Source organism: Mastigoproctus giganteus, chromosome 11 (assembly GCF_048544385.1).
Source record: "Mastigoproctus giganteus isolate SK-2022 chromosome 11, ASM4854438v1, whole genome shotgun sequence".
In the NCBI taxonomy this organism is placed as follows: domain Eukaryota; kingdom Metazoa; phylum Arthropoda; class Arachnida; order Uropygi; family Thelyphonidae; genus Mastigoproctus; species Mastigoproctus giganteus.
In genome coordinates this window covers 132,933,354-132,947,686 of record NC_143585.1, presented here as the reverse complement: position 1 = coordinate 132,947,686, position 14,333 = coordinate 132,933,354, and the positions used below count along the sequence as shown (strand labels likewise).

The following is a 14,333-nucleotide window of genomic DNA, read 5'->3' as shown; positions in this document are numbered from 1 at the left end:
CAGCCTCCCCCCCACTGTGACTGAACCTCACAACGAATGCCCCACACAGCAAAATCTAAATGTTCAAATTTGCGCATCACCCCTTCTTGGGCTCTAAACTTTTAGCGTCTCACCCCATTAATCGCGCGCCTTCTATTTTTTATTTTATTTTATTTTTTTTAAGATCCTAGCCACTGAAATCTCAGGACATTAGGTGGCAGGATCTGCCAGAGTATAACCATCAAACTACTGTGTACCTTGTCTACCTCAACGGGGCTAAGTGCGGCCAATGTTGGGCCTCGGTAGGGGTCCGGCGGCTAAATGGCCAGAAGAACAACAATACATAACACTACACTTACAAAATCCGTACACTTTTAAATCTCTGGCCTTCCCAGCGAACTGGTACCCCTACAATGAAAGCAACGCAGAGATGGGGGAAACTGGTACCGTTTGACACAAAATGCACTTTACACTTATGGATCACCGTACACCCTTTAAGCAACCTTAAAAATTATATATCTGGTTACTCAATCACATCATCAATTTTTGTACTTAGCAGATATATTCTGTTTATCTTAATTATTACTACGCCACAATGAAAACATAATATTTTATTAAGTCCTCGTTAACCTGTTAGTAGTAGGAATAGGATTGCTCTTGTTGTCTTGTAGGAGACCAATCTTATTCCGCTTTTCGGGCGTGTTAGCATGTATACAAAATTGGCCTGTTGTCTTTACCATGTCCATCCCCATGTAAAAACTGGACTCCCATTGGATCGATTTTCATTAAAGTTTTTATTCCGGCCTTTGAGAAAGATTTGTGAATCCATTCCAAATTTAATTAAAATCGGACCAATAGAAATCGGGAAATTTGATTTTCCTGTATGTGATCACATAAGCTATCCACATACCTTAACTGTAGCTGAAGCATTTGATATTATGTTTGTTTTCATGGCCTAATTGGAGGAATGAATAATTTATTACATATTGATTGCTATTTACCGTAGCATTTAGATATCCTAATAATTTATAGCCAGCGCAAGCAACTCCATTTCTGTTATTAATTACATTTCAGACTTGAACTCCAGGACAACTGATCATACAAGGTATGGCTAAAATGAAACGATTCTCGTTTCATTTTAGCCACATTACTACTGCGCATGTCAATAACATTCATATCGTACTGTGGGTTGTTTTTTTTTTCCCCTGTACAGATCAGTTTTTTTTGCAATCGGTTAAGTTTTGATTGAGCTGTACCTCTTAATTTAAATAATAAATGTAATTTAAATAATCATTTAAATTAATTAAATAATTTAATAATAATAATTAAATAATAATTAAAATAATAATCATTTAAATAATAAATGATTTAAAAACTATTTCTAGTTTCTTTTGGGTGTAAAATACCGTTAGACCAGAAGTAATGATGAACACAGAGGCATACGTTCACAAAAGACAATATGGATAGAAATCACAGAATATAACAATCATGCAGTTGTGAATTTTTTAAGCCTCTTTGAGAGGGTAAAGTTGTTGAAGATATGCGCATTAGTATCTTTGGTTTACAATGTTAGGATATTATTTACTGGTTTGATATGTTTTTTCAGCGATGGAGGGACAGTGTCCGTCATCGAGCTACCTCAGTAGCGAAAGTGGCTCATTGTGGTGTCTTATTTACTGATCTAGATGGTGGCTCATCATGCTGCCTTACAAATGATCCTGAATGGTGGCTCATTACCGGTTGACTCCAAGTGATTGAACCCAGATGATGGCTCGCCGTGCTGCTTTAGTGAGTGATCTTGAATGGTGGCTCGTTGTGTTACTTTAGTGACTTACCTAATGGTGGCTCTTTATGCTGCCTTCGTGAGTTATCTGTACGATAGATGGCGAGGATGTCAAAGGGTAGCTGGGACCGCCAAAACACAATAAATGTAATCCGGTCTGTCTTGATCGCTCACATCGGGGCATCCATGGTTCTTTTACGTTTAGCAAGCCATGACAGAAATATAGGTTTGGGTATTTCTACAGGGCCGATGCCTCTTGAAGTCTATTCACTGTGGTTCCCCAAAAATTTTTCTTTTTGATTTTGCTTCTTTAGCGGATTTCTGCATTCGCCAATTGGGTTAAATGGAGGTTTCCTAGCTCGTTTCCGGCAACACTTAAGCCATAATTTAATCAGAAGACCATGCTGTTTTATTCCCCCTAAAATAGTGTAGGCCTCTGCTTATTTATACTTTCTAATTTTATTTTTATTTAATTTAAGTTTTATATACAGATGGCAACTGACATCTCCTCAGCATCCCTGTTGCAGTTTCAACTATTTCTACAAAATGTTGTGTTTTAATTTCATATAAATCATTATATCTACGGACGTAAAACTTTGGGAACGATAATTGTAACAAAGAAAGAAAATAAAGTGGAGTTAAGTTTGAAGTCCGGACTCCAGACACATTCTACGAATAAGTAGGAAGTAACAAGCCAATGTTAAGTAGTTAAGACCATAGATTAAGGAAGCAGATGATAAAGCCCACAATTAGAATCACATTCTGATGCTTTGGCACCTATAATTTTTATTATTGGCAATAAATTCCACCACTGCAACGAACCTCTTATTTCCAAATGTGTGTCCCATGCAGGGAAAAGTCCCTCTTCATAGTCCTTACATGGTTTCTTCCGCCTTCATGATTCCTTTCAAGATTAATAGACGAAACTCATATCATATATATTCTCTTCTATCATCCTACTCGTTTTTGTTTAATAATGTATTACCAAATAGGATACAAAAATTCTTTCCCGGGTAATACTGACTTACACAGTATATGAATTTTTTTTATATCACTTAAGAAAATCAAGAACATTTGATATCTATTAGCCAATGAATAAATTACAAGGTTCTGCATTTTAAAATTCCCAATGCTTTACCTTAAGTCCCAGTTGTTGACATTTTCCATGACAATCGCATCAACTCTCAACCATGTCATTAGTTACAGGGCGAGTAACAATATAACTCTTTGGATTCTGAACAGACATTGATCGATCAGTGACATCATGTATCTTGCCTCAAGCAAACATAATCTAACTCTCTTTCCATCCTTCTTAAAGAATATGTTGTCAAATTCCCTAACAAGAAAGTCTCCTCCTTCACCATAACATAATAATTTTTTGATTTGGTAGTTGTTGGCGCATCGGCTTCTGTGGCCATATTGCACCTCCCAAGGTTTTTGCAGTACTTTGATCCAAGCCCGAGGCGGGAATCGAACCCGCGACCTTTGGGTTGCCGGGCAGGTACTTTACCCACTCGGCTAGCCCGGTCGGCACTGGAGAAGTTTATATGTACCAATTATTACTTTGCAGCGCATCAATTGCCACAAGATTTGTCTCTAATATCAAGCTGGGTCTCTGAATTTTTTTTCAAGATCTTTAACTCTTCTCGTTCTAAACTTTAAAAATAAAACTTTCTTTGTTTTATTTTAGTTTCTCCTTGTTTTTTATATTAACTACTTTGCGGAGGTTCTTTGGGCTTTTCCATATAGCTTTCTGAGGGGTTATCAAAATGCATTCATTACCGTTCGTCTGTTGTAATGACAATCAACCAAAGGTAATAAACTTTTCTCTCTTTCCCCTCAATAAGCCGTTTTCCTCTCAGTTTCCACCAATTGATCGATGAGACGAAGAACTTAAATGGACTTTTTGAACTCCGTGGCTGAGTTAGTCGATCTCAGGCGCAGATAGCAAGGTTCTTTCTCCCAGAAACTGGGATTTATTCCGTCCAGCAAAACAGGCAAATTGACCAGAGAACATACGCAATTTACAGACACAAATACGGGTTTATGTAATCAATTATGAGTAACCTTAATATAATAATTTGATTACCAGCATCCATAAGTAGAAGCGCAAGTTGTATAGGCGCGGCATTCTCCTGTATTCACGCACGGTGGTGAAGACCACAAAGAATCCCGCATCCACAAATGGAGATAATGCAATACCAGTGGATGCCATTCAGTTCCCGTACGCATGTAGCCCAACTCTGGGTACGAGCAGGTGAAAATTCAGTCTCTTAATAAACTGGAGACCAGCGAATCCTGCCCTAGAAGGGGCTAGAATAAAAAATAAAAAACTGTCCCCAAAGAGACTTGCGTAATTAAAAATTTTAGAATAGAAATATTTACATGAATAAAGTAATAATTAAAGTTTGAAAAAGAAAATAATAGTAATAATAATAATAATAAATTAATTAATTAAAATATTAAAATAATAATAAAAATTAATTAATTAAAATAATAATTATTATTATTAAAGCAGAAAAAATATAATAATTAAAGAGGAAAAAAAGAGATATAATAATAAAGGTTAACACTACCTTAAAGACCATTTAGGTCCAAACTAGTTCATTTAATATCTATTTTAAATGGAAATTAAATTTTGACCACAATTTGATCAAAATTTTCAAATCACAATTTGAAATATTTTTGAAGACAGAAAATTTTGACGGGCCAAAAAACCAGACCCATTACAAATTCAATGTACTGGAAAAGTATTTTGGTTATGCATCTGTAATTAATGCCTTTGGAATTCTTCCTCCTCTTCTGATTCGGATCATTCACTTTCTGTAATCGCCACAAGACAACCATAATTGAACTATCGGTCCTATTCACCATCAATTATTCTGCAAGAACAAAAATTCTTTTGTTGTCAAACTCCAACTCTCTCCTGATAACTTGACAATCTACAATGGCTCTTCACTTATAGCTAAAGTGCTTCACTAAGGTGCTTCATCAGGATTTCTAAAGGAGAGAAACTAAAGCAGTGTTCTGCGTTATGAGACTAGGATGGTAAAAACTAGTGAGTTCTTGCTTTGCTCTCCACAGCTATAAGTGTGTTTTTCTTGTTTTTTTTGCAAAATGCCGCTAGAAAGTGAGTTGTTCATCCTAGGCCTCCCCTAATTCAGTGTGATGCATGACTCTATTGACAGGAAGGCCACCTAAAAGGACTATGATTTTATTTTTACTCATTTTGTTTGAAAAAGTGATCTGGGAAGATTTACTGAGATTTAGCTCTAAGCCAACAGCTTTGAAGTAGGTTACAAGGTCCGAAGTCCTGCGTATTGCAGCCTTCGAGATCGTCTGCATAAGGATTAAGTTCTTATGCAGTGACATAAAAGGGTCGAGGGCTACCACAAAAAGGGACGCGGACAAAACGGCTCCTTGTTATTATGTATCACGAGAATTTTCTTCCAATCAATAGTTGTCTAAAAAGCTCGAGTATGAGTAAGTGGTTCGCGAGTATTATAGGTAAGGAATTGATGGAGAGCCTGTCATGTGCTGCTTTGATATCAAGGAACAGTATAGTGGCATAGTAGGGTTAGGCGCCACCTGTGGTTTCCCACATCTGTGATGAAATGCAAAACTACTGCATAAGCCAGGAAAAAAGTGTAGTGTCTGGTCTATGCAGTATTGTGTTATGTTCTATTGTTGTCTCTGGCTACTTGGCCGCAGGGCCCCTAGTGGGATCCTACGTTGCCCGCCACCACCACTGGGAGGTGAGCTAGGCTGCCATCATACTCTGGATGATCTCCGCCAGGGTCGCCTGAGCTTTCTGGACGGAGACCAAATAAAAAAAAAGGGGAGAAGAGAGTGGGGAAGATAGTACAAGTGGTGGAGTCAAAGTAGGCAAAAGGAGGAGGATCAGGAAGGAAAGCATTCTACAAGAAATCACTCCTGGTCTGGGAGCCCACTGATGGCCAGGAAAAGGAAGACAGCTTGCAGAACAAAGGAAGGGATTGCAAAGTTGGGAAGGTACAATGGGAAGTGTGTGGTTGAATTGCTATTAGTTCAGTGCCGTCATTCCTACGAGGAAGATGTCCAGTCGGGTGTTCATTTAGTTGTGATAGTGGCCGGTGATGAGGGGAGAGCAGGTACGAGGAGAGAGATCACAGCGGTTTCAGAAACGTCTGGTCTGAATGTATATGTTGTGGAGTGGAATCAGACGTGGAGAGATGATACCAACGCCTTTTGAAGACTGCTGAGGCATACCTGCTAAAAGCTAAAAATGCTTCTTTTCATTTTAACAGGTTGCTCTCCTGACCATTTTAATGGGCTGCAGATTTTTTAGAAAGGAAATAGACTGTGTAGTTTGTACGAAAACTATACAATTCCATTCTTCCAATTCGATTATTTCATATACAGTAAGCTCATGTCGAGCCAGTTGTGTTATGATATTTCTTCGTACCTTTACTGTTTGCGCCTCTTGGGGAACCATTCCCCTCATGGCGCATGTTGGTTCATTATTTTTCGGTTCAGTAAAACTCATGGGTAAATCTTCACAGAATGATAAAAATTTTGCTGTTCGCTGCCTTATAAAGCTTACTTTTTTTTTTACGTTGAAATTTATCGACAAACAAAACACTGAAATGTCTTTTATTTAGTTATCCAAATACCAAAGGTGACAGAACTCGATTCTCTCCAATTTCCTGTTTCCTACTAACAGGGGAAAGAAAAGTAAATTCCAGTCAACGAGGTTTTTGAAATCAATTGTCGATGTTCGTCCAACCCAACGAATATTTGGTGCTACAGAAATCAACCAATCAAATTAACTTCCGAACAGGAAACCGTGATCTGCTTCAGAAATAAACAAATTCATATCTCGAACAGCTACAAAAGGATATTAAAATGTCGAGTCGTTTTGATTGAAGTCGCGACAGCTGAAATTCATGCATCAAATGTATTGTTTATAAATACGTAATTTCAAAAAGTGGGGTTTATATTTCGTGGAGCGCATATAAAACTTGGGAGAACCCTAATTCGCCACCTGATGGAAAGACAAACATGCCACAGCGCAGTTTGTTTTCCTCTTCTTGTATTTAGCCACATTGCCAAATTTCTATTTGTCCGATTTAAACGAAATTTGTTTGTTTGGCTAGACAAATATTTTTAACAAGCCTAAGTGCAAAATTTTGTGAAAATCCATCCAATGGGAGTCACTCTGTTACATTCGGACGGACAGACATGTTGAAGACAATGGGCGCTTAGCATATACAGTTCCGGAAAAAAAAACTGCATCACTTGTGAATTTTGCAAATACTGTAATTGTGGGTTGCAGAAATGTTCGAAATGGATTTATTAGATGGGATATATATCTCTGTGAATGAAATCCAATAAAAAGATTCCACCTGATATACCCAATAGCCATCATCTTCCAAACAGTAAAATGCGTAATTAATGGAAACGTGAGAAATCATGCAAATGAAAACCATGACAACCAAATGTACATTTTATAACTTTTACGTGTACAAACTGAAATTACAAGTTAACGAAATAGTATTATGTACTGTAAATCAGCAAAATACACCGATGAGCCAAAACATTATGACCAATACCTAATATGATGTTGGTCCTCCACGTGCGGCCAAAACAACTCGTACCCGGCGAGGCATGGACGCTACAAGGTTTCTAAATGTGTCTTGTGGTATCCGGTACCAACACGTAACCAGCAGATCCTTTAACTCCTGTAAGGTCCGTGGTTGAGACGCCACAGATCGCAGTTGCTGTTCCAATACAAACCACAGATGTTCGATGGGATTGATGTCTGGGGAATTTGGAGGTCAGGGCAATACCTGGAAGGCTTCATGTTCGCGAACCAGTCTCGAACAATCCGGGCGGTGTTGCATGGCGCATTATCCTGCTGAAAGACGGCACAGCCAGAGGGGATGACCGTTGCCATGAAAGGGTGTACCTGGTCAGCAATGATGTTTTGGTATGTATGTATGTATGTATTTGTGTAGGGCGGAATGATGTTTAGGTAGGTGGTAGACGTCAGAGTTCCCGGCACATGGATGACCGGACCCAGGGTATCCCAACAAAACATCGCCCAAAGCATGACAACTCCACCATCACCTTTTTCGCCCACGGTGCATCCAGGCGCCATCGTTTCCCCAGATAAACGACGCACACGTACCGGGCCGTCCACATGGTGCAACGGTAAACTTGATTCATCGGACCAGACGACTTTCTTCCAATCGCTCAAGATCCAGTTTCGATGCTCGCGTGCCCATTGTAGGCGCTGTCGCCGGTGAACCGTGGTTAGAATGGACACTCGGTGATGGGAGTAATGTGTCACAAGCGTCCATGCTAACATGGTTAGCATGGACACTTGTGACACATTACTCCCATCACCAGCATTCCAATTACCGGCGAGTTGAAAAAAATCGCCCTTCTGTTGCCACGTGCCATCCGGGAGAGCCTTCAATCACCTCGAGCATCGATGAGCCGTGGTCGTCCGACACCTCGCCAGCGGTTCGTGGGTTTCCCCCTCCTCTGACCACTTTCGGTAGATACTAACCACGGTTCACCATGAGCATCCCACCAGCCATGCCGTTTGGGATATGCTCTGACCCAGTCGTCTGGCCATTACAATTTGGCCTTTGTCAAACTCGCTTAAGTCCTCTGCCTTTCCCATCTGAAGAACAAGAGTAACACTGATTAACGGAGCTCAATATCAGGTGTTTTTTATACAGTGTCTCGACCCACGCACGCGCCGTAGTTCACCTGCAGTTGTTCGATTTGAATAACGGCTCGCTGGTCATAATGTTTTGGCTCATCGGTGTAAGTCCTCAATATTTTGTTGTTCCTCCTCGAGCTGCAATTACAGCCTTGCAACGATCTGGCATAGAGTTAATCAACTTCTGGATATACGGTTGCCCAATTTCGTGGTACCACACCCCTACAATTCTCTCCTGCAACTGAATCTTATTTGTTGACTTCTTCTGAGCAATTTTAGACGACATTATGTACCAGCAATGTTCAAATGTGGACTGTTGCCGGGCCAGTCCAACACTGTAATGCCAGCATTTCTGAGGTATGACTGCACCTTAAGGGAAAAAAAAACGACGGCAAACATTGGTGTAAGTATGTTTTAAACCTTGTGAGAGAAGAAGACAAACTCATCATTAAATCTAAATAGCATAAAACTTACTAATTTTGCTGTGTGGCAAGGTGCTTAGTCCTGTTGAAAAATGCAGTTTTGGACGTCTGTGTGGTGATCCCTAATAACGACTTTCAGGCACTCCTCCAAGATAGCAGTGTAGGTTTCTGCATTCACCGTTCCGTTAATAAATTTAATTCGCCCCGCCCCTTTGCTTGTTATGCGTCCCCAGACCATATGACCGGCGGGGAATTTTACAGTCGGTGTTATACAGTCAGAATGGTATGCCTCCTATTTTCGTCTTCTGACATATAGCTTCCCATCCGTGTCATGCAGGTTGAATTTCGATTCGCCAGAAAAGATGACGGTGTCCCATTGCTCTTTTGTCCATGAAAAATGCGTTTTAGCCCAAAGAAGTCGCTTCTTCCTCATTTGTTGGGTCAACAAAGGCTTCTTCTTGGGCTGATAGGCATGCAGACCACATTCCGAAAGCTGTCTTTGGATAGTTCGTGCACTTGTTTCATCAGGAGCACTAGCATGGCGATTACGAAGGCATAGCCGTTTCAAATATCGATCTTCGGAAGGCGTAGTCATTCTCTTACTGCCTGATCCAGGTCTTCTCTTCACATCGCGCTTGAATTTCAGCACCAGGGATACTGTTGACTGGTGGCAGCCTATTTTATCAGGGATAGCACGCGTAGAAAGCCCTTCTTGGGACAGAGCAACAGCTACACTTTTTCTGGGTGTCAACTGAACATATGGATTCATGCTTACACCTCCGCAAAACAGGATACTAATGAGCGTGTATACCCTTCCAACGGCGTATTTATAGAAACGGCTGATGCAATACCTTGCAATTACTGTCTGATGCAATAGAAGCGTTATCTGACGCAATGCCTTTGCTTCGCAACAAACAAAATGACTGTAATAAAACAATATCTTATATGTTTCACTACAAATGTTACTTTTTTAAGGTAATGCATTTTTTTTTTTTTTTTTTTTTTTTTTGTCCGCCACTGTATATATATTTGTGCAAACGCGCCTAAAAAGCACGGCCATTAAAACCATTTAAATATTTAATGAAATGAAGTATTTCCTATTCTCATGTACTGCCCGTATTATGCAAAACAGAACCTATATTATGAAGAAAAATACGAAGAAAGAAGCATCATTAATTCTAAAAACCCACGACTTTCGAAATAAACAAAGCACGTTTCATTCCTTTCTTTAATTTTAATAAAATAATTATTTACGACACAATGAGTGCTCCTTTCGTTTCTTGTAATTTCTTGACGAGAAAACAGCTGCATTATAAACTAGTCTGGAACACGAAGGCATTTCTTTCGTGTTCCAGACCAGTTCAGTTCTCGTGTTGTGCATTTCTTTTCTAATAAGCACGCGATGAACTACAAAGTTCGGAATTCGTTGCCTCGCATGTGTCTTCCAAAATTAAGAACTCCATCAGGCCTCGATATCGTGAAGAGTCTTAGGTGCTATTATTTCAGCACAGTGTTCAAACTCCGTTATATTTTGTGGATTCGGTGATACCATCTTAATAGGAAGATGATTGTGTTAAGAGAGAAGCTTTCCCTTCCAGGAGCCATCTTCTAGTGGCGAAAAAATAAAGAATATTAATAGATATTCTTGTCATGCGCCGGTGACATTTTCAATGTGATTATAGTGGAGAAGTGGAGTGCCATTTTCTTATTTGCATCTTGGCATGTGAAAGCCTGACATGATACTAACGGGATCATATGCTGGTACTCTGGGTTGGGCTCCCAGATACGGGATATCGCTGGCATCGACATGTATTGCATTACCTCCAGTGGATGAGAAATTCCTCAGGTTTTTCGCCACTAGTACGAGTATAACTTGCTCATCCCCTCGTTGGCTGATGGCGGGACCACCTACGAGGTGCTCGCTGATCTTCCCTGGTGGCCCTGAGCCATCAGGATAATTAGTCACCTCGATCCAGGCTAAGTTGTGGTCCACCTCCTCGTGGTCGAGACGGGCACTGGGCAGGCTATCCAGGTACGCCTTCCTGGTAACAAAGTAACCAGAAACAACTATAAAACGCAGCAATACACACATACAATCTCACGACACTGAACAAGTTACTAACATTATCACAATAGATTTTGCTGTTAATATTCTAAAGACGTGGAAGATACCTAGGAGGATGGGTACCACAACACAACCTTTCGCCATTTAAAAATTTGCAGAAATTTTAAGACTTCAAGAAGACGAGTTCATATTCACTAGAGTAAAAAGTTTCCAGTTTTGAAAAATTTTAACGTGTGATCAAAATCATCACTGATAAGATCGAAATCATCATAATTATACAAACGCTCCTCCACGAGTTCTAGCATTTAATGAAACGAAACGAGGGAGCACAGTTCCTTTTATTTTTGTTCGTGTGTGTGTGTGTGTGTGTGTGTGTGCGCGCGCGCGCGTGCATGCGCGAGGAAAACTGATTGATCACGAAATACGCCAGATCACGTCCATTTTATAGTACAGCGCCGGGACGTAATTGACTTCAACGTGCGCAGCTCCACCTGAACGAAATCTCACACGTAAAATACATCAAAAGCAGTTGATCGGAAGGTGGAGGAAGGTAATAGTTATTGCTGCACGTTCATGAGTTCCTTGAAAAGACGGTTTAAAGAATGGCCACCGTCCTCCACCTAAGGAAGCTGTCTAAAAAGGGTGCGTTGATGGACGCTCACAGGAAACAATACCAGCCATGAATCGATGCCACGCTTTTACCTGTACACCTAACTGCACGTGGCCATCTGCTCCGTGTCCCCGTTAAAAGCTGAAAATGATTGATTAACGCGGTAGGAACCTGAGGTATATGGCACTTTCTCCGACATCACTTCCCGTGGGCTATCCATTTTTTTTTTAATGAAAAGTATTGCCAAGTAAGTCTTCTAATCTATTCACTTTTTTGCCATCATACAGCAACTTTCTCTAATAAAAGCTTCCGACACAATATGAAGAATGAATATAGGTCAAAAGCAAACTATACACTCAAATTAATTTAACGCCAATACTTGATAAATTATATTTCGTTTCCTCGTCAATAAATTAATAACACGTGAACCCACTCCTGGTCTTAATAACAGCAGTCATTCTTCTGAGAATATTTTACGCCAACGGTCGCAGGAAACTGGTACTTTATTCTATTTCTCCTACGAACTACACAGCCAGGTTTGCTGGATGAACCTTGATCCTGCAACCCAGCGAAACCCAAAGACGTTACCAAGAATTCAGGAGAGAAGTCTGTGATGGACAAGAAACAGTAATCCCATGTACCTATGAGCCTGACTTTGGATTCGAGACATTATCATGCTGCTACAAGCAGTATCCGTTTCCACAGGGTCCATTGCGTATACTTAATAGGAAATTGCGTAATTTGCTAATATGGGACATTGCCGTCGTACTAGGGATAAGCAGTTCCACTTCAGAACACAAAAATCAGTCCCAAACAATCCAAACTCCATCTGTGGGACGATGCATTCTGGTAAGAACCTAATAGTGAGACCTTGAAGTCTAAACTAAGCATTCATAACGCGATTCGTTGTTTCTCTCTCGGAACTTCTTTCCAAAAGATGAGAAATTAAGCGTCATCTACCACTCATTGCCATTGTGTAGGATTTACAAGTTGCATTTGGTATGATCTGCACTCTTTCACTGGACATTAATTGTGGTATTTGTTCCAGGACCTTCTTAAAATCATTTCAAATTGTTAGGCGCCATATTTTACTTTGCCGGATTCAGGAAGGTCTTAAAAGTAATAAAATCGTCCAGTTCATTTTACCCTCAATCCCCTTAATAGGGATTAAAAGCTATTATCAATTTCTAATTAGAGAGAAAGTGTTTAAACGTGTTCTTAACACTCAACCCTCCTTGTGTCTTTGTTTGTCTTGTTACAAGAGTTAGGATGTGAGGGATATTTGTGAAATCGCTAAAATGCGGATTATGATGAAGGCTCATCAAACTTATTCGGCCACAGCCTACTTGTGCAGTCTGTTGAAAGCATCCACTGTTATTCAAAATTCATTGAGCAGCATTCGGCGAAATATTGATTTTCACGGTCGATATCAAATGTGTAAAGCTTTGTAAGACGAAATCAGCCTTGTCAAGAGCAATATTGACGGACACCTGTCGAATGAAACACGCTGAAAACTAAACAAATCCACGCGCACGCCATTGGCCACAGGCTGTAACCAGGAAGCTTTTAAGATCTCCATGGAAACTAGCAACAGTGGCTAACCTTGCATTAGTTAATTCCATTACCCAAAGTTAATTCGATTCCTCAGACTTTGTTTAACGTTCGATATCTCTCGAAATAGTCACGAAGATATTTACTTATCGTGGAAGTTGTGATGTATTTTTAAGCATAATCAGCACAAATGACCTTCCGGTTCATGAACACTGTTTATACCGCTTTGTTTTAATGTTTATAATTCTTCTAATATTTGATTTCGGTGATAATTTTCAATAATTTTAGTTTCAATATTTGTAGAAATGCGTGTCAAGTGTTTCCTGGGGTGGTTTGAAAAGCAGATGGTACATAGAGAAAGTTCGGAAGTGGAATCATATAGGAAAATGGATGATCATAAAACTTTCAAAACAAAATGAGTATTCGGAACTTACATAAATTGTTTTCGTTGGTTACCAATAGGAATGTTCCAGATGTCACGTTACCTCCACACAAAAATGAAATTAAAGTAATGTAAGTAGGATAAATATTTACTCTTATATATAATACTGAATAAAACAATTAGTAAAACTGTGTTCCTATAGCTCAAGCAGAGACCAGTCAAGTGATGTCGGCAAATAAACAGATCCTCTTTGGCAAAAGATGTAAATCTTGTGCCAAATGAAAAACTTAGAATAACTCACAAGGGAAACCCTACTCACTCTGCCTGAAATCGGCTAACGACAGCCTCGATTGAAGAGCCGTTTAGAAATTCCTCCAGTCATCAATGGGACTCGAACCGAGACCTCACCAAGTGAGTGACAAGTGGCGAAACCAATTGTATATTGTATCTCGCACCTGCTAGAGTTATTTCAGCTTTGGATTTGTCAAAATACTCTTCGTCAGAAACAGTTTATTTCCATAGCGTAGGATGCACATATTTGGTGAAGCCTCTAAATGAAATCTCCCAACTCTTCGGACATCTTTCTTGGTTTTTTTCTTGTGTTAACTCTCTCTTAACTAATTGTAAAAACAACCTATTGTTCAATGTTACGAACTTTTATAGGTTAAAACAAACAAAAACAGCATTTTTATACGTTCATTCGGTTTCCGAGAAATAGTTCTCTTATAATATCAAATGGGAGTCAAAACAGAGCTCCTTGAGGCCACTCTGTTGATCCACGTCTGGCAATCCATCTGTCAGGGAAATTGATGTCAAGCCAGATTCCTGC

General features: G+C 39.7%; 1 protein-coding gene across 1 annotated transcript in view; it reads left to right on the top strand.

Moving 5' to 3' along the window:
* Positions 1-14,333, top strand: part of LOC150078440 (uncharacterized) — an 80,061-nt gene that overhangs the window by 27,880 nt on the left and 37,848 nt on the right. The window lies entirely within an intron of this gene.